Below are 24,191 nucleotides of genomic sequence, written 5' to 3'. Positions count from 1 at the left end.
CAATTCATAGTATATAAGTGGAGCAAACCTTATTTTATAAGTTGGTTTTATAAGATTGAGTTACACTTAAAGTTCACTTCTTAATAGAAACTCTACCTAAATTACATTCATTTGCTCTCTTGTCTCAACTTTCTCTTTGCTAGAGTTCAAGTGAACCTAGGCTAGGAGAACCATGAAATAGTTCTTTATCTCTCCAAGTTTTTATGTGAAACTACTAGCAATGATTCACTTCTTCACTTCCTCCATTAATTTACATATTTTGCTGCCTCCAAAGGTAACCTTAGGTTCAATTTGCTTGGAATTGTATGGATGCAACTCGCCTTCCAACAAGATGTTTACTATTTCCAAAAGTTATTAATTGAAAGAAGTCTTCCTTTTTGACAAATATTTGTTCTTCGATCGACTTGTCGAGCAATCTGAAAGTGATATTCAATCAACATGTAATTAATAAAAGACCAAAGTTGATCAACAATAATTGATAAAAGACCAAAGCTTCTAGCTTATAGGGAAATCTTTTTAACTAATAAAGATTCAATATGATCCTTCATTATCCCTCCTGCATTTGTATAGTTATCTTCATCTTTGTAAAACACATCGATCACACGTGCAAAGTTGACTGCACGCATAAGAAAAGTCGTTGGTACTTGAGTAGGAGCTAAGCATGCATCATTTATGTCCTTCCAAGCATCCTCAACTAACTTTTGTAGTTCTTCAATGGCACATTTCCTTGACACTTTATGCTGCTTCATATAGCAATAAATGCTTGAAACAACATGTTTTCTCTGTTGTTCAACCTTCATAAACAAAAATAGCAAAGTAAAAATGAATCCCAACAAAATCAATTTTTAACAGAACATAAAGGATTTATTAATGGTCTTACCAAATTATTATTCAGTCTACCTCTTTCAAATTTTTAAAAGTTTTGCAATTGCCAACTCTTTATATAAGATAAATAAGATGTTTATTGTTAAACTTAAATTATAATTCTATTATTACTATTTCTTCTCGACATATTTTTTAAAATTAGATGCATTTATCAGTAGTTCCATAAAAAACTTTGTCACATTCTCTTTTTAGTTAAATTAATAGAAATTAATTAGTCTCTAACATACCTCATCTCCAACAATGTCATCCATGATTCTAGCTATAGTTGTAGAAGCTACAATAATTGTTGGTTCATTCGTTGCCCATATAAGGACCTCCTTTGTTGTATCTTCCATGCCTAGGAAAGATAAGGTCATCAAGAAAGGGTAAGCAGATGAGATTCCTCTTACTTCCATGTACTCCTCCATTTTTGGAATGTGGTTGGTATGACACCGTCTTGCCTTAGCCATGTGAGCCTGGACTAGTCTTTTCATCTAGCATTAAAAGTACAAATATATAATATTGAGAAAATATTGCACAATCACTAGTGCAAAAAGAGAGTTTTACGACGTGTACAGACAGTGATTTAAGAAGGAGCATCATCTACAAAAATGTAGTGACAATTTTGAAAATAAGATCAACATATAGACCACGATTCTAATTATAACCATCATCTATTTAAATTAGAGCATAAAGACTACGGTTTGGTGACCAACCATTGCCTATAATGACCATGATAGACTAGGGTTTTTTAGGCAATTGTCGCTTATATTTGTGTTTGTAATATAGACTACGGTTATTAGGTCATAACCGTCGTCTATATGTTTTTTTATTTCTCGCTTCAGGTCTTTTCGTCTTTGTGTTTTCTTCTCCGCTGCTCCCCACGGTTGTATTTTTTTGTGACCTCTCTTGTTGGCATTGCTCTTATTCCTTGTAATGTGTCTTCCTTATTATTTTTATGTTGTTTTTCCTACATTTGTTCTTTTTTATGAGTTTTTCTCTATTTTCAGTGTTGAACGAGTGGGTTCCCAAGTTTGAAATTATTGTTCATGTTCTCCTTGTCATCGTTGTTGTGTGTTACCGTTGAAACTTTTGAGCTCCTTTATAATCTCTTTTCCTTTACCAACCTTTGTCCATCATCTTGAGTTTCCATAACCCGAAGTCGTTCTCTCTCAAAATTTCTCGACATCAAACTTGGTCTAAAAAATAAGAACAAAATTGAAGAAAACATTTTAGGTTCACATATACTATAGGTGACGGTTTTGTAAATTAACATCACCTATAATGGTTTAGTAAACTACGATTGATCAAAGAAGCTTTAATCACTACATAAAAAAAGTTCTTTTGTCATATTATAATTTTTATTATATATATATATTATTATTATTATTATTCGTAATATAAATATTATTAATATTATTAATATCATTTATATTATAAACATTATTAATATTGTTAATATTATTAATATTGTTAATATTATTAATATTATTAATATTATTAATATTGTTAATATTATTAATATTATTAATATTATTAATATTGTTAATATTATTAACAACAGCTATGCACGAAGTCTCGATAGCAAGCCATTACACTTGACCCTTTCTTTAAAAAAAAAATTAATTTAATATCAATGACCCATATACCAGATATTAAAGTGATAAAAACATATACTACACTTGAAGCCAAAAGGCCAAAAGGGTATCCCACATTTTATTATAATATACAATATACAAAAATAAATATTATATAAATTTATTTAACAATTTTAAAAATATTTAATTATACTATTAATAACAACATATAATTATTAATAATAAAAATAAAAAAATAAATTATTATATAAATCCTAAACATTGTCATATAAAATAACAAATTTATATAATAAAAATATTATTTTCATAAATTTTAATATAGTTAATGAATTTATTTATATTTAACACAATAATATTTTCTATTATATTTTTATTTTTAAAAAAAATACAAGTAATTGTGAATATTATATATTAGAAAAATTTAATTAGTTCAAACCTAAAAAAAATATATCAGAATTTATTATTCAAATATTTTTTTTAATTATATGGATAAATTTGTAAGCCTATATTTTATATCTTTAAAATAATTTCTATTTTTCTTACCAACTATCACATCATTCACAAATTATGTTTTTTAAATTAAATTTTTAATAAATTACATACGAATTATATTCGTATGTAATACTTTTTGTTATTTTTTAATTAAATTTGAAATAAGTTACCTACAAATTTTATCTGTATGTAATAATGTATTTTTTAATTAAATTTTTAATACATTACATAGGAATATAATCCTTATGTAACACTTTTTGTTATTTTTTAATTAATTTTAAAATAAGTTACATACGAATATAATTCGTATGTAACCATTTTTTTTTAATTAAATTTTCAATACATTACATACGGATATAATCCGTATGTAAAACTTTTTATTATTTATTAATTAAATTTGAAATAAGTTACATACGGATTATATCCGTATGTAACAATTTTTTTAATTAAACTTTTAAATAGTTTACATACGGACTATATTTGTATGTAATAATTTCTATTTTTTGAATTAAATTTTAAATATCTTACATATGGATTATATGTGTATGTAATTATTCCCGCTTCATGGTGCCAAAGTTACATACGAATTATAGTCGTATGTAATTACCTTTGGTTTACATACGGAAAAATCTATATGTAATGTTTATTTACATACTGAATAGAATCTGTATGTAAATATTTGTATGTAACGTTCATTTTACATATGATTTTTTATCCGTATGTAATAATCGTTATGTAATTTCATATTTTCTTGTAGTGTGTATTTGTGCATAAGTTTGTTTTGAGTCACCCTATAAACCCAATCTTAAAACTGAAAATTATTTTGACAAATAATAAGTGTTGTATAATTTAAAAGAAATTAAAGCTTATTTAGATCAAATTATATTTATTAGTGGTTAGAAAATTTTGATAACTGATAAATCTACATAAACCGATGTATTTTGCTTTTTTTCAAAAATCTATACCAAACAAATTGTAATAATAATAATAATAATTATAATTATAATAATAATAATTATTATTATTATTATTATTATTAATATATTTATTAATATTAATAATATTAACAAAAGTAATGAAATATATATGTGATTCATATTTCACTATTGAAACATATTGAAAGTGAGAGACAAGAGAATTGTAACCAAGAGTTAGAGGTCATGATCAAGTCTGAGATCATACTCTCTTACCCTTGATATTTATAAAATTTGTCTTTTCATTTCTGAAATTGAGTAAGACTAATTTTTATTGGTTTAAGCAAGACTTATTCTAATGTAGTTTATTCATTTATAAAGACAACACCTTAAATCTGTGACTTAAATATAAATAGTTTATAAGACAAGGGGTACACACTTACAAAAGGTGTTTCCTTTTCATATTTAAAAAACAATTATATACCCGTAGATAAGTTTAGTGTTGCTTAAGAAAAAAAAATATTACAATTTAAAAAATATGAATTAAAGTAATCATGTTTTAAAAATAGTTTCTTATATTAAAAATAACTTTAATTAAATATAATTTAAAATAATCATAATTAAATGTCATATTTTTATTATTTTAATCATAATTTTTAATTTATTGTTTTCTTAAAATTCATAACACACAAGACTGTGACTTATACATTTATAATCCAAAATATATGATCTATAATAATTTATTAATCATATTTATAAAATTATAATATTTTTACTTTTTAGACCACATTTATACAACGTGAGCAAATAGTGTAGTATAAAGTAAATAATAAATGATATAGTGAGTCTATTTTTATCTTTCTCTTACATATTTAACTTCATCCTTACTTTTGTTAAGAAACTCATTATTTTATTCCACTAGTTTGTCTCTTCAAAACCACTAGTTTGTCTCTTCAAAACCACGTGTTCTTCAATTTTTCTTTTTCTTTATTTAAAAATATGTAGACATGCATCTATCTCGTTATCTGTTTCAAACCAACTTGAGCTTGATTAACTCATTTATGATTCATCTATGCAAAGAAAAGTTCAAAATTGGATTCGAACAAAGTATTTAAATTTGTTTAGACTTGTTTGTATATAGTTGACTCGATGATGTGATGATGCAATACAACTAGTACCAAAGTAGCTCAAAGAGCAAACTCAAAGAATAAATTTAATAGCATCACAAAAGAAGTTATTGTTTTTGAAAAAGAAATTGGTTAAAAGTAGATGAACACATACTTGAAGAAATGCGGTATCCATGCTCTCTAAACAACCTAAAGAGTAGAGCCGTTTGGTAAAGATGATCGCTATGAACTATGATATTATTGTCCTCTGTTGAAATGTCATAAATTTGACATAGAAGAGTGTTAATTTCATGCTCAAAATGGTAAGAGACACCCAAACGTTGGACAGAATCAATGAAGTTCAATTTAAAAGAGAAATTGTTATGATCAATAGGTGAGACAAGGTTCTTCCTCACATCCTCTTTTAATAGTTTAACTTGTTGAATGTGACTATCACATTCCTCCTGCATGAAGTAGATTAAATGTTAAATACATAAAAATGTAACATCTTAGCTAAAAGATTGAAAATGAACAATGAGATACAGCGGAAGTAGGAACTTAATAAAAATTAACGTGATATAATTTATAATCTATTCATATTTGAAAATAATGTTTTTTTCTTATCAGCAATTTGAAAATAAAGTTGACACGAAACTGTTGATAATTAAAGAAAGAAATTAGAAATTAAGAATTTTATCTTCAAATATCTATAAATTTAATGGTCTGCACTATTTTCGTAGGAAACACGTTTCTTTCGCATGGATTTACAGTGTATATTGTAAATTTTAAATAATTGAAGTGGTGACCCTGGCAGAGACTCTAATATTTTTACATTCTCATTTGACAACCAATAATATTATTATATTATTTTAAAATTTTATTTATTTTTAATTTTATTAGATAATTATAATAAAATTATTATTAAAAGAAATTGTAAAATAAAAGTGAGAAAAAAGGACCGAGTGAAATAAATTCTGTTTTTTATTCTCATCATGCACATATAAGATATAAGTTCGTGATATCATTTTATTTTGTTGAAGCACTTACTATTACTATTAGAATTTTTTATTTTATTAAATTTTAAAATTAGTAATTAAAATTTTTGTAATTAATTAGATATTAATTAATTAACTATCAATTTAAAAATTAGTTTATAAATTTATAAACTATTTTAAATATTAATAACTTTTTTAATTTATAAAATTGTTTTTTAATTATAATATTTTTTATTTTTTATTTTTAAAATTGATTTTTATTTAACCACTTTTTAGTAGTGATTATTAAAAAATACTTAAATTGTTCTCTAATACTCGTGGTTGTGAAGTTTACTTACAAGTCCTAACTCATTGTCTATGGATATGAGAATTCAAATAAACAACTTCTTCATCAGGTACTATAAGAAAACAACACATTTTTAAACTAATAAATTGGTTTATATAGAATTCTTTTTAATAAAAATAAGTAAAATAAAATAAATAATAAATTTTAAGAATACCTCATCCCTTATATACAGGTTTAAAATTCAATTTTTTTTAATGTACATACCAACTTAAAATGAGTTTAAACCCTCAACCAAGTACAAATATCATACATAATTCCTATTCTTATCACTTGCAAAAATTCACAAAATTTTAAATAGTTATTATATTAAAATATTAATTGTATTTATTTCATATAATAATCCATATGAGTAACAACTTTAAGAACTAAATACCTTTTTGATGAACTTGTATAATTCAATTAAATATAATGTGAGCTGTTTAGTATTTATATGATAGTTACTAGTGCAAAACTGACTTATTTCGACATTATATTTAAGACGTTTTTACAGTCAGACGTTGTCCTTCAAAACGTGGTGACATTTTTTAAATTAAATTTCTTTAAGAGGGCGACTATTTAATAAAGTTGTGTTCTTACAACAAAGCGTGATGTAAGAACGTAGCTATGAGGTAAAGTCACCCTATCAATACTAAATTTTTAATAAGAATTTAGTTATTTTGAAAATTTAAAATTATTGCTAATTAATACAAATACTTTTTAGACCCCTTTCTTTCATATTCCCACTCTCAACCATCTCTCTCATAATTCAAAGACCGCTTCTTGGTAGGCCTAGTTTGTTAATTAAAAAGATGAAGCATAAAACAACAATGTCTTTATAAATCAAACTAACTTGAAGTTTTTAACTAGATTGATGGCTATTAAAATAAAATATTTGGGTTGAAGATAAGGGAGTTGAGGAATAAGAAGTAAACTTTGGAAAATCTAACCCTTCATAAAATACTGTAAAATGTAGATGCAATCATTTTTTGCCTTACAACTCTTAATCTTATTTTCTAATTTTGTTCTCCTTAAAAGTTCATCCAAAAACATAGATTTTTCACATAAAAAAAAATTTGCATATATATGATGTGTATCTAACTGCATAGTTTATGTGTGCATAATAATGTTATTTTGTTTCACATCATTACCACTTAACATCGTTCATGTCAATTTAATATAAGGATCAAATTGCTAACTTTTTAAAAAAAATTAAGAAAAAACTGACTTTTTTTTTAAAACTATTAAAACAAATTGACTTTTGACTCTTAATGTAAAAACAACAAAGTAATTTAGCATTTTTTTACATTGGAGATGTAGAATCAAGTATGATCAAAAATTTGAAGAATCCAAATCCTAGCGTTTGATGGAAGGCTGGAGTTGCTTGAAGTTGCTGATGTGTTTTAGAGTAGGATATGGGGTAGTTTATCTTTGTAATCCACTCTTTGTTGAATCTAAAGCTTAAGTGTTTTCAAATCTTTTAAGTTTAAATTTTTTTCAAACTAAGTGAAAAACAACCTGTTGTTTTGTCAAAACAACCGATTGTTTTATACTTAGGTGTTTTTGAAAGAGTTTTGGATGGTTGACTTGCTGTCAAACCAAAACAACTGATTGATTCGCTTTTTCAACTGATTGTTTGTTTGAAATCCTAACAGAATAAGTTTGGTTAGTTGAATAAGCTTTAATTGATTTCATAACCGAATACGCTCCTGCTTTAAAGGCTTTGACCAAGATTTGAATACTATAAATAGTTTGTTAATGTTTTATGACAAACAACAAGAAGGAAAAACAGATTTGAGTTTTTCAAAGAGCTTTTAAGCATTTGAGTTTTAACTTTTAGCTTTGGTTATTCAAGAGAGAAGTGGAATAGGATTACTCTGCATTGATTTTAGTTTATTCTGTAACAGTGTAATTCGTTCTGGAACTTGTGTACATTCTAGTTTTGTAAAGCCAAGAAGGGTTGTGTGCTCTTGAGGTTGTCAAGATCAACATTCTTGGTGTGTGTGTGTGCTGAGCCAAAGGAAGTGTGTTTCTTGAAGGGATCAAGGTCACTTCTTTGGTGGTGTGTGTATGTAATCTGGATTTGATTACCTAGTGGATTCCCCAGTGGTTTCTGGGAAACTGGATAGAGCTCTTGGTTCAAGAGTGAACCAGTATAAACTGTTTGTGCATCTCTCTCTTCCTTAAACTCTTTAATTTCAGTTATTGTTATTTTTACTGGTACAAACAACCGATTGTTTCTGCGAAACAACCAATTGTTTTTCTGGTGCTTTACTGTTTTGAGTTGTGTTCTTTGCTAACTGAATTCCTAATCTGGTTTCTTGCAAATAATTTCATTTTATCTTAAAAACTTTGCGAAAACCCCCTTTAAACCATTCACCACCCTCTAGTTTAAAGCCATACATTCTAACAATTGGTATCAAAACTTGGTACTTGAAAAATACTCAAGTTTGATCCTAAAACCTTTTTTCAATGGCAGACAAACTACCTTTTGGAAAGGGTGCTTCAATCAACAGACCACCTCTTTTCTGTGGTTTGAATTACCAATTCTGGAAAGTTAGAATGAAAATCTTTGTTGAATCTCTTAACAAGGGAATTTGGAATGCAATTGAAAATGACCCCTTTATTCCAAAACATGAAAAAAATGGATCTTCCATTGAAAAACCTTGGTCTCAATGGGCTGATTCTGAAAACAAGAAGGCCAAATTTGATTGTATTGCTAAGAACATCATAACATCTGCCTTAAATTCGGATGAATTTTTCAGGATTTCTCAATGCTCATCGGCCAAAGAGATGTGGGACACTTTGGAGGTGACTCATGAAGGAACCAATGATGTGAAGAGAGCCAAAAAGCATACTCTAATTCATGAATATGAAATGTTTAGAATGCTTAAAGGTGAGTCAATCGCTGAAGTACAAAAGAGGTTCACCCACATCATCAACCACCTTATGAGCCTTGGGAAAACTTTGATAAAGAAGAACTAAACATCAAAATCCTCAAGTTTCTTGATAGATCATGGCAACCTAAGGTGACAACAATTTTTGATTCAAAAGATTTGACATCCTTGACAACGGCTTTATTGTTTGGTAAGCTTAGAGAACATGAGTTAGAAATGAATAGACTCAATGTTCAAGAGAGTGAAGACAAGCATGTGAGAAGCATTGCCTTGAAAGCTGCCAAGCAGAAAAGCAAGCAAGAATCAAGTGATGAAAGTGAAGAAGAAAACCTTAGTTTGTTGTCCAAGAAGTTTAGTAGATTCTTGAAGAGAAATTGCAACAAAGAAAGGTATGACAACAAGAAAACCAGTGATTTCAATTCTAACAATTATACTTGCTTTGGTTGTGGTGAACAAGGGCACATTAAAGCTGATTGCCCAAACAAAGAAAGCAATGAAAAGAAATCAAGCCACAAGGAGAAAAAGGGAAAATCAAGAAGAGCATATATTGCTTGGGATGAGAATGAAGTCTCCTCATCAAGCTCCTCATCAAGTGAAGATGAAAAAGCAAACATATGCTTGATTGTAGAAAGAGATGATGAGTCATGTAGCTCAAGCAATGTTAGTTCATGTGCTTCCCTAAGTGTTGAAAATTATAGTAAATTGCTTCAAGCTTTTCAAGAAACTCATGAAGAAGCTAACCGATTGGTTCTCTCAAACAACCATTTGAAAGGGCTTAACAACTGGCTTGAAAAGAGGGTTAAGACACTTGAAGAAGAGCTGAAAAACTCAAAAATTGAGTTTGAAAAACTTGAAAAACATTGCAAAAACTCTTCTCATGTGTGTGACTCTCTTGCTTGTGAAAATCTTGAAAAAAAGTACATTATCTTGTTAGAACTGTGGATAAGCTTTCCAAGGGAAAATCCAACTTTGAGAATGTCTTGGCATCTCAAAATTGTGTTTTTGGAAGAGCTGGATTAGGTTTTAATCCACAAAACAGCCAGTAAAACAACCGATTGTTAAGTCGAAACAACCAGTTGATACATGCTTTTATTGCATGAAAAGAGGTCATTCTGTCAGATTCTGCAAAATAAGGAAATATTCTGTTCCCAGAGGTTTTATGAAATGGATTCCCAAAGGCTGTGAGGTTTCAAATGATAAAAATAAATCAAATGGACCCTCATTTGTAAGGGGACCAAACCTTGTTGCTTGAATTCATTTTTATGCAGGGAAACTAGAAGAACATGAGGTTCTGAGTCATCTGATCAAGTTCTTGGAAGGAAAGGATTAAGACTGGAACTGAATTAAGGGTGTGTACCAGTCCAAGTCTTTTCAAAGTCAAATGAAGCTTCTTGATCACAAACAAATGACTCATTGAAGGGACTTCATAAAAGGATAAGACCTTCCTTATCTCTGCCTTTGATTTTGATTACTATTTCATGTTTAATTCTCTTTTTTTCAAATGAACACTTACACCTGTTTTGAACCTTTCTCAGTCTCTATTTGAAAATCTCAATCTGTCAAACATGCTGCAGAAAAACAACCGATTGTTTCCTCGAAACAGCCGATTGTTTCTTCTTTGACAACACTATGAAAGAATTGAATTAATTCCTCTATTCTTTCTATTGCAGATCTCAATTATGAAAGGATCCTGAGTCAATAAAGCTGTCTTGAAAGCCTGATTGTGTTCTGGAGGAAGTTACAACATGTCATAAAGGAATATAATCCATATCTTGAAAATTCAAGAGCCTTTATGACTAGTCAAAGATCACATGTGATGATCATGTGGTTTTCTTCTTTTTTCTGACGTTTTTTGTGCAGGTCTTGGTCCAGTCTTTTGTTCTTGAAGACTGAAACCCACTCATACCAATTGATCACAATAGGGTTCAATTATGTTATAAAATATGGTGCAGCAGTTCTCTCTCACAAAAACAATCAATTGAGTCATCTCTTGCAACATCTCTTGCTCTCTTTGTATGTGAACCTTTACCTCTTTTTTCTGCAATCATGGAGTCCACTCCACCTACATCAAAGAGGATCAAAACAAGAGTTGTAAGGTCTGGAGGGAGACTTGAGGCTTGGTTTTCAGGGGATAATGAGCTCATTGAGAGATATCGTTTTGAGAGAAGCACAAAGGTGATCAAGAATCCAAAAGTGGTCTCCTTTGATTGGCTGAAAAGCCAAAAGCTAGACAATGTGAGAAAGCTTCTCAAGGATCAATTGCTGAGAAGATTCTTGGAGATGAAGGGAAACATATACCCTGACTTGATTCGGGTATTCTACACCAACCTTAAATTTGAAGGAAACAACCTTGTTTCTCATGTGAAAGGTGTAGACATGGAGATTACCCATGATGTGTAGGCTGCAGTAGCTGGATTAAAGTATGTTGGTCTAAGGATTAATAAAGGAAATCTTGGAGTTGTGGAAGATTTCAACAAAGTCCAATACTACAAGAGTTGTTTGAAGAATTAGCAAGCCCAAGTGAGAACTTGTTCTGTTGGAGGCTTGAAGTTAGATGAAAGGGTGCTTGCTCTTATTGTTACTTGGATTCTAACTCCAAGGGGGAGCAACCATTCTGTTTTAACAGAAGAAGATCTTGTTTATATCTACTGCATCATGAAGAAGATCAAGATCAACTGGATTCATATCATCAAAGAACATATGCAAAAATCCATGAGGTTAAGTGACTACCACTATCCCTATGTTGTTTTAATCTCTAAATTCTTGCTCTATTTTGAAGTGAATCTTGAAGATGAGACCTCTGAGCTGGTTAAATCAACACAAGAAATGAATAATGGTTCTCTAAGCAAGATGGGATTCACTAAAATAAATGGAAGATGGGTGAGCAAAGATGGTGATCATGGTGGTTCATCAAGTGCTGCAGCTGCTAATTTTGATGAAGAAGATCAAGCTGCTGATATGGATATCCACAATGATGAACAACCTGCAACTAACTTGATGCTGGAACAAGTGCAGGACATCAAGGGGATGAGATTCCTTCTATGTCTTCTTTTGAAAGATACATGGTGAATAGGCTTGATGGCTTTGCTGAAAATCAAAGAAATCTCCATGATCTTTGTGTGACCAATTTCCAGAGCATTGACAACAGATTCCAGAGCATGGACACTCGTTTTCTGACCCTGGATGAACAGATTGAAGCTGTTCAGAAACAGATCTTTGAGCTTCAATATGGTAAGGATGACTGAAGAAAAACAACCGGTTGAAAGCTCGAAACAACCGATTGTTTTTTCTCTGTATCAGTTTAAGTGCCTTTTCCTTTAAATTTTGTTTTATCTGGAACAATTTATGTTTTATCTCTTCTTATAGTCTATTTGTGAAGACAAATTGGGGGTTGTGTTTTCTTTAATTTTGTAAACTCTATTTGTTTAAGTAATTAATGTTTCTGCTGCTTTGCTGCTGATGTTTTGGTTGGTTTTTGACTGCTGTTTTGGTTAAGCAAAGCACAAGTTTTTTGTACTACTCTAACCTGCTGCCATAGATGTTGTATGTTGCTTAAACTTTATTTTGCAGGATCTGCTTCATATTCAATCAAGTCCAAAACCAGGGATTTGTTTTCATCAAATAGGGGGAGATTGTAGAATCAAGTATGATCAAAGCTTTGAAGAATCCAAATCCTAGCGTTTGATGGAAGGTTAGAATTGCTTGAAGTTGCTGATGTGTTTTAGAGTAGGATCTGGGGTAGTTTATCTTTGTAATCCACTCTTTGTTGAATCTAAAACTTAAGTGTTTTCAAATCTTTTAAGTTTAAAGTGTTTTTCAAACGAAGTGAAAAACAACCTGTTGTTTTGTCGAAACAACCGATTGTTTTATACTTAGGTATTTTTGAAAAAGTTTGAAAATTGTTTTGATTGGTTGACTTGCTGTCAAACCAAAACAACCGATTGATTCGCTCTTTCAATCGATTGTTTGTATGAAAACTCTAATAGAATCAGTTTTGTTAGTTTAGTGAGCTTTAAATGATTTTATAACTGAATACGCTTCTGCTTTAAATGCTTTAACCAAGATTTGAATGCTATAAATAGTTTGTTAATGTTTTATAACAAAAAACAAGAAAGAAAAACATATTTGAGTTTTTCACAAAGATCTTTCAAACATTTGAGTTTTCACTTTGAGCTTTGGTTATTCAAGAGAGAAGTGGAATAAGATTACATTTGTATTGATTTCAGTTGATTCTTTAACAAGTGTAATTCGTTCTGAAACTGTGTACATTCTGGTCTTGTAAAGCCAAGAAGGGTTGTGTGCTCTTGAGGTTGTCAAGATCAACATTCTTGGTGTGTGTGTGTGCTGAGCCAAAGGAAGTGTGTTTCTTGAGGGAATCAAGGTCACTTCTTTAGTGGTGTGTGTATGTAATCTGGTTTTGATTACCTAGTGGATTCCCTAGTGGTTTCTGGGAAACTGGATGTAGCTCTTGGTTTAAGAGTGAACCAGTATAAACTTTTTGTGCATCTCTTTCTTCCTTAAACTCTTTAAATTCAGTTGTTGTTATTTTTACTGGTATAAACAACCGATTGTTTCTGCAAAACAACCGATTGTTTTTCTGGTGCTTTACTGTTTTGAGTTCTGTTTCTTGGCTAACTGAATTCTTAATCTGGTTTCTTGCAAAGAATTTCATTCTAGCTTAAAAAGTTTGCGAAAACCCCCTTTAAACAATTCACCCCCCCCTTCTAGTTTAAAGCCATACATTCTAACAGGAGACACGTTTCCTCGTGTGTCGAATTCAGTTGGTCAATATGGTGATTATTGGATTTCTAGCTTATAACTTTAATATGTATAAATGACCTATTTCACTTCTTAATCAAGTTAAGCAGTGGTATCTAAATTTTATTTGGACTGGTGGTATTCTGAGAAAAGGCACAGTGATATAATCCAAGAAGACAAATAGATGACCAAGGATTCAAGAGACAATTCACACAGTCAGCAGTCATCTCAACAATCAAGTCAAGGACCCACCAAAGATCTGACAGACCTTACCAGAAGAAGAACGGGGCATACACCAGAACATCAACTATTCTTTCTTCTGGTCTTCTTAAATGTAAAAACATGTTGTAAATAATTTGGGCTCACTTTTGGGGTCCAAATAGTAGAATAGGCTAGAGTAGGTTTATTTAGCATAATAAGGGGGTGTATTTATCACTTTAGCTTGTGCCTAGTCCATTAGGGTTAGAATATAGCGCTAACTTCTAGAAGTTATGCCTAAGGGATGGTTTTGACCATGGTCAACACCCTAGGCAGCCCCTCTCCCCTTCCTTTTCTACCTCTCACTCATCTTGCCCTCCAAGTTACTCCTTCCTATTAAAGGGTGTCTTCCTCCATGTATTTACACATTGAAATTTTGAGTAAAGAAACTCTGTTTGAGGGAATTGAGATTTTGAGTACTCCTTTTTATCTGGATCTTATCTTGGATGGATAGTATCCTAAGTTGCAACTCTGAGTCTTATATTGAGTGAGTGACATCTCAAATGGTGACTCTTGCATCACTCATCTTGGAGTCCCTCTGCTCCAAGTGGCGTGAATTCCCTTTCTCATCCATAAGTTCTTTTCATCCCTTCATCTTTTTCCTTCTTTATTTGTTCCATTATCCATTTCCATTTCATGTTCTTTAACGTTCCTTCCATTCGGTCATTCTTTATCATTTTAGTCTTGTTTCGTTTCCTTTTTCATGTTCTCTTCAATTCCGCACCTTTACATCATTGTCACCATATTATTGTGTTTTTCTCTTTGCCCTTGTGAAGTGAACCTTCACACTTACTTAACCACTTGGTTATGTTTGTGCCCAATGGGGATCTTCTTAGGGTTCTCACCTTTAAATTGCTAAAATCCAAAATCTAAACAAAAGTGAAACCTTTAAAATGTGAAATCTAAAATCAACTCACATGATGTGGTATTCAGAGCATGGTTATTTTGTGCTTATATTGCTGACTTGATATTTTGCCTTTAAATTTCTGCACATTTTTAAATTCTCGCTTTTATATTCAAGAAATTTAAATTTCACCTTTAAATTCCTGTCATTTACCGTTTCTATCTTTTTATTCATTAAACACTTTAAATTTCGCTTTGTGAATTCCGTTTTCTGTCGAATTTTTTTCTCTTCTCACTTTTCCTTGCGCTGATGTTCTTAGTGTTCTAGGAGTCTTTCATTTTTTTTGCTTATTTTTATTTTAATTGTGAAGAACTAAAACCAATTTAGAAGTTGTTAGAGTAATGGTTGATTTAATTCCAAACATAGATTACAAGCGTTCATATAACTTGAATCCCAATATCTTATCTTTTTTAAAAATTGAAAAGTGAATCCCATCCGCATGCACAAAATCATCTGGAAATTTGAATCTGTCAATTCAGGACAAAAAAAAAAAGGAAGCAAAAACTACACAAAATGTTTCAAGTGCATTTACTTTCCAAATTTCACTTACGAAAAGAGGTTTTAACTATATGACAAATTTTTTTCGTAATTGTGGAGTTTAATCCCACTTGCTTTCTCAATTTCTAAAACCTTTCAAATCTTCATAATTAAAGTTAAGTAAGTTTCCTTGTGTCTTTTTCGTGCTTTTCTTGTTTGTCTTGTTCAAAGTTTTGTCTTCACCTTAATTTCTTTCGGCTTTTATCACCATATTATTGTGTTTTCCTCTTTGCCCTTATCAAGTGAACCTTCACACTTAACCACTTGGTTAAGTTCATATCCAGTGGGGATCTTCTTAGGGTTCACACCTTTAAATTGCTAAAATCCAAAATCTAAACAAAAGCGAAACCTTTAAAATGTGCAATCTAAAATCAACTCATATCATATAGTCACCATGAAATGGGATCAATTTGTTTTCTCCTCTTGAGAATGGAGATTTAAAGATTATTCATCTTCATCATGAAAATAATGCATATCTTCTTAAGCTTGCTTGGAACTTTGCTTATAGCAACAAGCCTTGGTCTTTTATCTTAAAAGTAGGTTTCTTAAATCAAAAGACGAGTTTAGAATGGTTTATAGATCCTCATCTCTGTAGCTTGGAATCAAGCAGTTTTATTTTACTATACTTGATTATACTTCTTAGACTTTTGGTACATGTTCTTTTATTAATTTATGGAAATGATAAATGGTGTTATACTACTTGTTTAGCAAATATTGCAGGGTAATCAGATGGTGCTAGCATTCCAAATACAGTCTCTCAGTTTTGGACAAGTTGTGATTGGAATATTCCCTTATCTTTACCGTAGATGCCTCATTTTTTTAATCATATCATGGTTAGGGAGGAACATGATATTCCTAATTGGATTCTAGATGAGTTTGGTCGTTTCATTCTTAAATCGGCTAGGATTTTTTCTTAGAACTAGGAGTTTCCTGTGGTTGGGGTAAATTCATTTGGTTTTCATCTATTCCGCCTTCCAAAACTGTACTCTAGAAAGTTTTTCATAGGCGGCTTCCTACAGATCAACATATTCAAAATAAAGGTTTGCATATATGTTCTATGTGTACGCTTTGTGAAAAGCGTGAGGAATCTATTTAACATTTATTTTTTGAGTTGGGTTCGACAAATTTTTTTTACTTCTCTTTTCTCTAATAAGGATGATCTTCTTTCTTTTATTAAGAGTGATAGTCCTTTGGCTAAATTGATTAAGCTTGCTATGATAACTTTTGCTATTTTGATGATATGGCGTATGAGGAATTATGCTAGATTTCATGATAAGGTTGAGGTTTTTAGGGCTATTTCGGTAATTAAAGATTTAATTTGTCTAGTGAAAAATTCGTCTAAAGCTTCAATGAAGAATGATATGTTGGATTTCAGCGTGATTAAGTTTTTTGGTACTAATCGTCATAGTGGTAAAGTTCTTTGTCCTCTTTCTATTAGATGGGAGTTTCCTTCACCAGGATGGGTTAAAATTAACACTGATGGGGTTGCTAGGGGGTATCCTGGTCTTGCTACTTGTGGACGTATTTTTCATGGGAGTATGAGGGAGTTTATTTGTTCTTTCTCTGCGTTTCCTGAAGTTCAGACTGTTATGGTTGCTGAGTTTTATGGAGTTGTACATGCTATGGAGGAAGCTCAAAAGATGGGGCTTACTAATGTCGAGCTTGAATGTGATTCTGCTTTGATTTGTGTTGCGTTTACTGCTAGGACTGATGTTTCGTGGATGTTTCGTAATCGATGAAATACTTGTCTTAATTACTGTGGGAAAATCAAGTTTAGGGTCACTCGTATTTTTCGTGAAGGGGATGTGTGTTCTGATAAGTTGACTAATTTAAGATTTATTCATAGATAATCATTTCATCGGTATAGTAGGCTTTTATCTAGTCTACTCCTAGAATTCTTTATGAATAGGTATAGTCTACCTATGTATCGTTTTTGTTAACATATGAGTTTTGGTCTAATTCTCCCATATTTTTGTATTTTTTTTATTTTTTTTAATAATAATACTTTTTTCATGTGATGACATATGATTATTGTTACTCGAAGTATCAATCTAGCTCAGATGTCAAGTTGTATAGTGATGTCTAATATGAAAACTTTTATAAAATAAAAATAAAAAATATAGGTCAAACATGTTCTAGTGTTAGAATCTTTAAAAAAATTACATACGTTAAAAAATTTAATATGAATGACTTATAACCATACTCGTAAAAAATTATAATTTAATTCTAACATTATGAATTTTTAATTGTACATAATAAAAGACTATTTTCCTAATTCTTCCAACCATTGAAAATTATTTATGAGAAAATAAAATATTACTCGAGATTTCAAATGCAAAAAATGTTATGACCAAATATATAAGCAATCTAATATGCAATTAGTTTGATATTTTCTATTGAAAAAACAAAATTTTAAAAGTAACAATTTAAAAAATAATTAACCGTACTTCTTTTTTAGCATACTTGACGAAGTCTTCTTTTCCTTGATTCTCAACTCCTGCTCTGTTTCTTCAAAAATATGCAAAAGTGTCTTATAACATAATTTCATATATTCTGGTAGATCAACCAATGAGGAGATAACCCACCTGCTAATCATTAGAAAGTTTACTTTAATTTTGTTTAAAGAATAAGATTGAAAGAGACTATTATATCCCTATAAGAATATTATTAAGTAAAAATCATTTTTTAGAAAATAAAAATAATTAATTATTATATTAATTAAATTAAATACTATTTTAGTAATTAAATAATATTAATATTTGATATAATTTTTTATTATTAATAAATATTTATTTATAGTTTTTTAAATTATTATAGATATTTTTATTCTCTTTCTTATATAGTTTTCTATTTAAAAAATGTAAAAAATGCACCATAGTATGTTCAAATCAACTTAATTTTGATGAAGTAATTTTCATTTAGGTTGTGCAATAAAAATTTCTAAATTTAAATTTAATAAAAATTTACAAATTGGTTTGAACATATCTTTCTTCTAAACTTGACTACATGACATTTCTATAACACGTGCAATTTCAATATGTTCATGGAATTTTTAGGTATGAAGCCAGGACCAATTGGGTTGGACTGACTAGACACATGTTTAGTAAGTGGGCTTAATTATTATGTCCCTTTATTATCTCTATTTATCTCTATTTAAAGAGATCATTGTACTTGTAATTGGTGTGCAACTGGATATAATGTAAACCTAATAGTTGCCCGGGTGGATGTAGGTTGCAGTTGGCGACTGAACCACGTTAAATCTTGTGTCGTTTATTTTTCTGCAGTTGATTCGTGATTATGTGTGTTGTTTCCGCGTGCGTTTTTCCCATCAAGTGGTATCAAAGGCTTGGTTCGTTTACACACTAGAGATCCGATCAGCAGAAATTAATCGACGAGATGTGAAAATTGCGGTTGCAGTAGCGTCCCAGAGTTAGGGTTTCGCAGAGGCGGCAACAATGTCCCAAAGTTAGGGTTTCGCAGAGGCGGCAACAACATCCCAAAGCTAGGGTTTTGCAGGGGTTTTGCAGCGTCCTAAGGCTTAGGGTTTCCCAAATCTGCTTCACAACAGCGGTGACCAGCGACGGTGGTGGTGCGGAGCGCCAGGGCAGTGGGGACTGCGACCAGGTCTGTTGGTGAGTGATTTTGGGTGGTGCAATTTTTTTTTCTTGATTTAAAAAAAAAAAGATTGCCAAGATCTGAAATCAGTTGTACCGAGTATCTCGTCTAGTCATTTGAGATGACAGAAGAAGGGAGGTTCCGAATTGAAAAATTTGATAGTATAGATTTCAGTTGGTGGAAAATGCAAATTGAGGATTTGCTAGTTCAAAAAGATTTGGATGTGGCTTTGGATGACAAGCCAGAAAAGATGTCTAATGCAGAGTGGGTAGGTTTGGATCGGAAAGCTATGTCCGTTATCCGACTCTCTTTGAGTAAGAATGTTGCGTTCAACATTTTGAAGGAGAAGATAGCGAAAGGTATCATGGAAGCATTGTCTAACATGTACGAGAAGCCATCTGCTGCAAACAAGGTGTTTCTGATTAGAGAATTGGTAAACACAAGGATGAAGGAAGACAGTTCAGTTACTGAGCACATCAATAAAACGAATTTGATCTTAGCCAGACTTATGTCAGTGGGCATTAAGTTCGATGATGAAGTTCAAGCTTTACTACTGTTATCGTCTTTGCCTGACAGTTGGTCCGGAACGGTTACAGCAGTTACCAGTTCAGCGGGATCCGATGGATTCACTTTTGAGAAGATTCGTGATCTCATTCTTGGCGAGGATGTCCGAAGAAGGAGTTCTGGGGAATTATCTAGTGAATCGCTATATGTCATGAGAGGTAAGAGAAATATCAGAGATAGTGGGAGCAAGAACAACGGAAGGAGTCAGTCAAAGACTTGGGATTGCTCAAGTGTAACATGTTGGAACTGCAAGGAGGTGGGGCATTTCAGGAATCAATGCCCAAATGATAAACAAGTCAGCATTGCAGAAGATTCCGCGGACGAGGACCTTTTAGTCTGTTGTGCGGAGAGCAGTGTGGATTCCTGGGTCATGGATTCTGAAGCATTGCAGAATCTAGTTATTGGAGACTTTGGAAAGGTAAGACTAGCGGACAATAGAACTCTTGATGTTACGCGGGCATGGGTGACATAGTGTTGAAGACACCAGTTGGTTTTTGGACTTTGAAGGATGTCAGAGTTGTTCTAAGCTTGAGGAAAAGTTTGATTTCTGTTAGGCAGTTGGACGAACAGGGACATGAAGTGAAGTTCAGAAATCAGTAGTGGAAGGTCGTCAAGGGAAATCTTATCATAGCCTGCGAAAAAAAGAGAGGTTCGTTGTATATAGTCAGATTACCGTGTCTGAGGGAGTGACCATCCCAGTTCAGAAGATAAACAAAGTCCGGTTCACAGAATCTCGTGGGCAAAAGAGGGTTGTCTTTACAAGAGAAAAACCCAGAGCCACAGGTCAGATTCAGGATGAACGAGCATGGAAAGGTTCAGGTAGACCAGTCAGAGGTACTTGTGGCAGTGGGAGCACGGGTCGTGCTTCAGCTAAGGTTCCCAGATGACAGTGGGTTAGGAGAACCAGTATTCCAGCGGTTGAAACTTCTCTAGAAAAATTCTTGTTGAATATGGAGAGTGTTTGTTCTCAGGTTGTTCCAGGATCCGGCAGTTCCTGTAAGTGGGAGTCGGTAGGAACAGAGAACGGGTCAGTGACTGACGTGTTGAAACTCAGGGGAGTTTTAACGAAGTCTTCAAAATGATTAAGAAGGATGGTGGCAACTAGAGGTGGAACAATGAGTTCCATCGACAAATTACAGAAGTACATGTACACAGTTGAAGCGCAGGTGAACATTGTTCCGTGACTTCAAGTGGGAGATTGTTGGTATGAAGTCAAGACCAATTGGGTTGGGCTGACAAGACACCATGTACACAGTTGAAGCGTAGGTGAACATTGTTCCGTGGCTTCAAGTAAGAGATTGTTGGGTATGAAGCCAGGACCAATTGGGTTGGGCTGGCTAGACACATGTTTAGTGAGTGGGCTTAATTATTATGGCCCTTTATTATCTCTATTTATCTCTATTTAAAGAGATCATTGTACTTGTAATTGGTGTGCAACAGGATATAATGTAAACCTAATAGTTGCCCGGGTGGATGTAGGTTGCAGTTGGCGACTGAACCACGTTAAATCTAGTGTCGTTTATTTTTCTGCAGTTGATTCGTGATTATGTGTGTTGTTTCCGCGTGCGTTTTTCCCATCAGGAATCAGTTATACAAATTGGAACATGAGGTATAATGTATTAATTTTGTTTAACGACGGAAATTCTTTAGGATAAATTGGGTTGGAGTATCCCAAAATATCCTTCTTCTTTTTTATAGCAAGAAATAGTGATATAATGAAAAGTGTAAATGCAGATGAGGAATTAAAGATGAACGTGGTAAGATCATACCTGATGAAATACGATATTCTTGTTGTCTAAGCAAGCGGAAGAGCAAAGCGAGATGATGAAGATCATCATCATAACTTACTATGTTATTCTCCTTTGTTGAAATCTCATAGATTTTATGCAATGCTTCATCAATTTCATGTTCAAAATGATAAGAAACACCCAAACGCTGAACTGAGTTGATGAAGTTTAATTTGAAAAGGAAATTGTTATCAACAGGATGAAAAACATACAACCACTAATACTTGAATTTTCTCTAAAAAGACACTCTTCTTCATGTATTTTTCTCTCTATTGTATTTCTTTCTGCGGTGTATCTTACAACTGAGAGAGCATCCTATTTATAGGCTTTAGGAAACTCTTTTAGAAAAGTCTTGATGAGAATCAAATAAAGGAGGCTTTTATTAATGAAGGGAGAGGTCATTCACCTACACATTTGAAGTTCTTCCTTCTAGTCTTTTCAAAATTAAAAAGAAGACATAAAATAAAGAGAGGATCAAGCCATAAAGCCAAAGAAGTCTACAAGCTTTCAAGAATAGGCTTCATTTAAATATCTCTCTTTATAGTTTCTTTTATAAATTTGTAAATAATATAGAATGTTTAAATACATAGTTTTTAGGAAAGGTGCTTAGAGGGAAACCTTAGATACCTCTTTTGTAAAAGCATCTTTAGGCATTAGTTTAGAATTTTCTAGAAGGTGACTCTTCATGCTTCACTTTAGGTGCTAGAAGTGAGTAGCATGCAAGGGACTTTTGGTTAGCTTGTTTTGTAAGCTTCATAACCAGCCCTTGTTCCTATAAAAGGAGGGCTTAGGTCCTTCATAATGCAGATTTGGAATTTGTAGTAAAGAAACTCTCCCAATTTGGTGATTGAGTGAGTGAGATTTGATTTCTCCTCTTCCTAATCTCATCTTGAGAGCCTTGGTTCCCTCAAGTGGCGGCAATTCACACTTATCTTGGAGCAATCACACTTCAAGTGGCGTGCTCATCAATCAAGTTCGTCATCCACATAAGTTTCCTCTCTTCTCCATTTAGTTCTTCCATTTCCATGTCCATATGAACTCTAAAACAAGTGTAGTTTCTTTTATTCGGTTCATCTTCCTTTTCTTGCACTTTTGTTCGGTTCTTTTCAATTTCTTACTGTTTTAATTCAGTTCAGTAGCTCCTTTTCATGTTTTGTTCGGTTCAATTGCTTTCTTTAGAGTTTCAATCGGTTCATTTACTTTTCCTCTCATTTTAATCGGTTCAATTTGACAATAATTGGAACTTCCATATGAGTTTGTGTTTTGGCACTAGTTTTGGTGAGTTCTTGTTCATAGAACCTTGATCCAATTCTATGATAAAGTGCCTATCTCATAACCAACTCAAGATGATTCCTAAGAATGTCAAGAATCATTCTAATTGTGCTAGTGGAATCACATCATGTCTTCATTATGGTCTTAAAACTCCACTAACAACATAATAAAATCTTACTCACAACTTTTGACTTTTCATCTATCAAAACTCTCATTATTTTATTTTCTAGTAACTTATAATTTTAAAACCCACAAACTAACTTTTAAAGTTTATTCAACAAAACTCCCCCATAGACTTAAACGTTTCTACCATCCATCATGCCAATCATCTTCTTGTATTTGTCAAAAAGTACTTTCAGTAGCGATTTTGTGAAGATATCCGCAATTTGATCCTGACTTGCCACATGCACTAATTCCACACTTCCTTTCTTCACATGATCACGGATAAAGTGAAAATGAAAGTCAATGTGTTTGCTTCTTTCATGGTTCACTGGGTTCTTTGCCAACTCAATTGTTGATTTGTTCTCAACTTGAATCACGATTGCACCTAGTTTCTTTAGTTCCATCTTGCTCAACAAGTTTCTAAGCCATATCGCATGACATACACACCAAGATGCTACCACATATTCAATTTCACACGTCGATAGCATCACGATAGGTTGCTTCTTTGAAAGCCAAGAAAATGTTGTGTTGCCCATAAAGAATACATATCCCGATGTACTTTATTGATTATCTATGTCTCCCCACCAATCGCTGTCAGAGTAACCCACCAACTTGTAATCTTCTGCTTTTGAGTAGAACAATCCAAGTGATACAGTACCTTGAATGTATCGTAGGACTCGCTTCAACGCCTTCCAATGTGAGTAGATCAGTTCCTCCATAAATCGACTTATGATGCCGACACTTAATGAAAGATTCGGCCTTGTGCATATGAGATAATGAAGGCTTCCTACCAAACTCCGATATCTACTTGCATCGACACATTCTCCTTCATTGAACTTTGAGAGTTTTGCATCTGGTTCCATTGGTATTGATATTGGGTTAAAATTTTCCATCTTGTACTTCTTCAAAATCTCTTTTGCGTATGTCTCCTCTGATATACAAAAATACTCGTATTTTCTTGTCTAACCTCCAAACCAAGGAAACACTTCATCAATCCCAAATCTGTCATCTCAAATTCTCGTCTCATTGTGCCCTTAAACTCTTATATCATCTCATTATTTTTACCCATAAAAATGAGATCATCAACATAAAGAGTAACAAATATCATGTTACCTTCACTGTTCTTTACGTAAAGAGCATGCTTGT

The 24,191-nt window shown here is 32.0% G+C and overlaps 3 pseudogenes; all 3 read right to left on the bottom strand.

Moving 5' to 3' along the window:
- Positions 1-500: 500 nt before the first annotated feature.
- Positions 501-23,533, bottom strand: LOC137806625 (sesquiterpene synthase-like; annotated as a pseudogene).
- Positions 2,424-2,572, bottom strand: LOC137812018 (U2 spliceosomal RNA; annotated as a pseudogene).
- A 72-nt stretch (positions 23,534-23,605) lies between the features above and the next one.
- On the bottom strand, positions 23,606-23,938 carry LOC137806614 (secreted RxLR effector protein 161 pseudogene; annotated as a pseudogene).
- Between the last annotated feature and the right edge of the window lie 253 nt (positions 23,939-24,191).

The sequence above is a fragment of the Phaseolus vulgaris genome, chromosome 11 (assembly GCF_051622355.1).
Source record: "Phaseolus vulgaris cultivar YP4 chromosome 11, ASM5162235v1, whole genome shotgun sequence".
Taxonomy (NCBI): domain Eukaryota; kingdom Viridiplantae; phylum Streptophyta; class Magnoliopsida; order Fabales; family Fabaceae; genus Phaseolus; species Phaseolus vulgaris.
The sequence above is the reverse complement of the archived record's forward strand: the minus strand, read 5'-3'. Positions and strand labels throughout refer to the sequence as shown.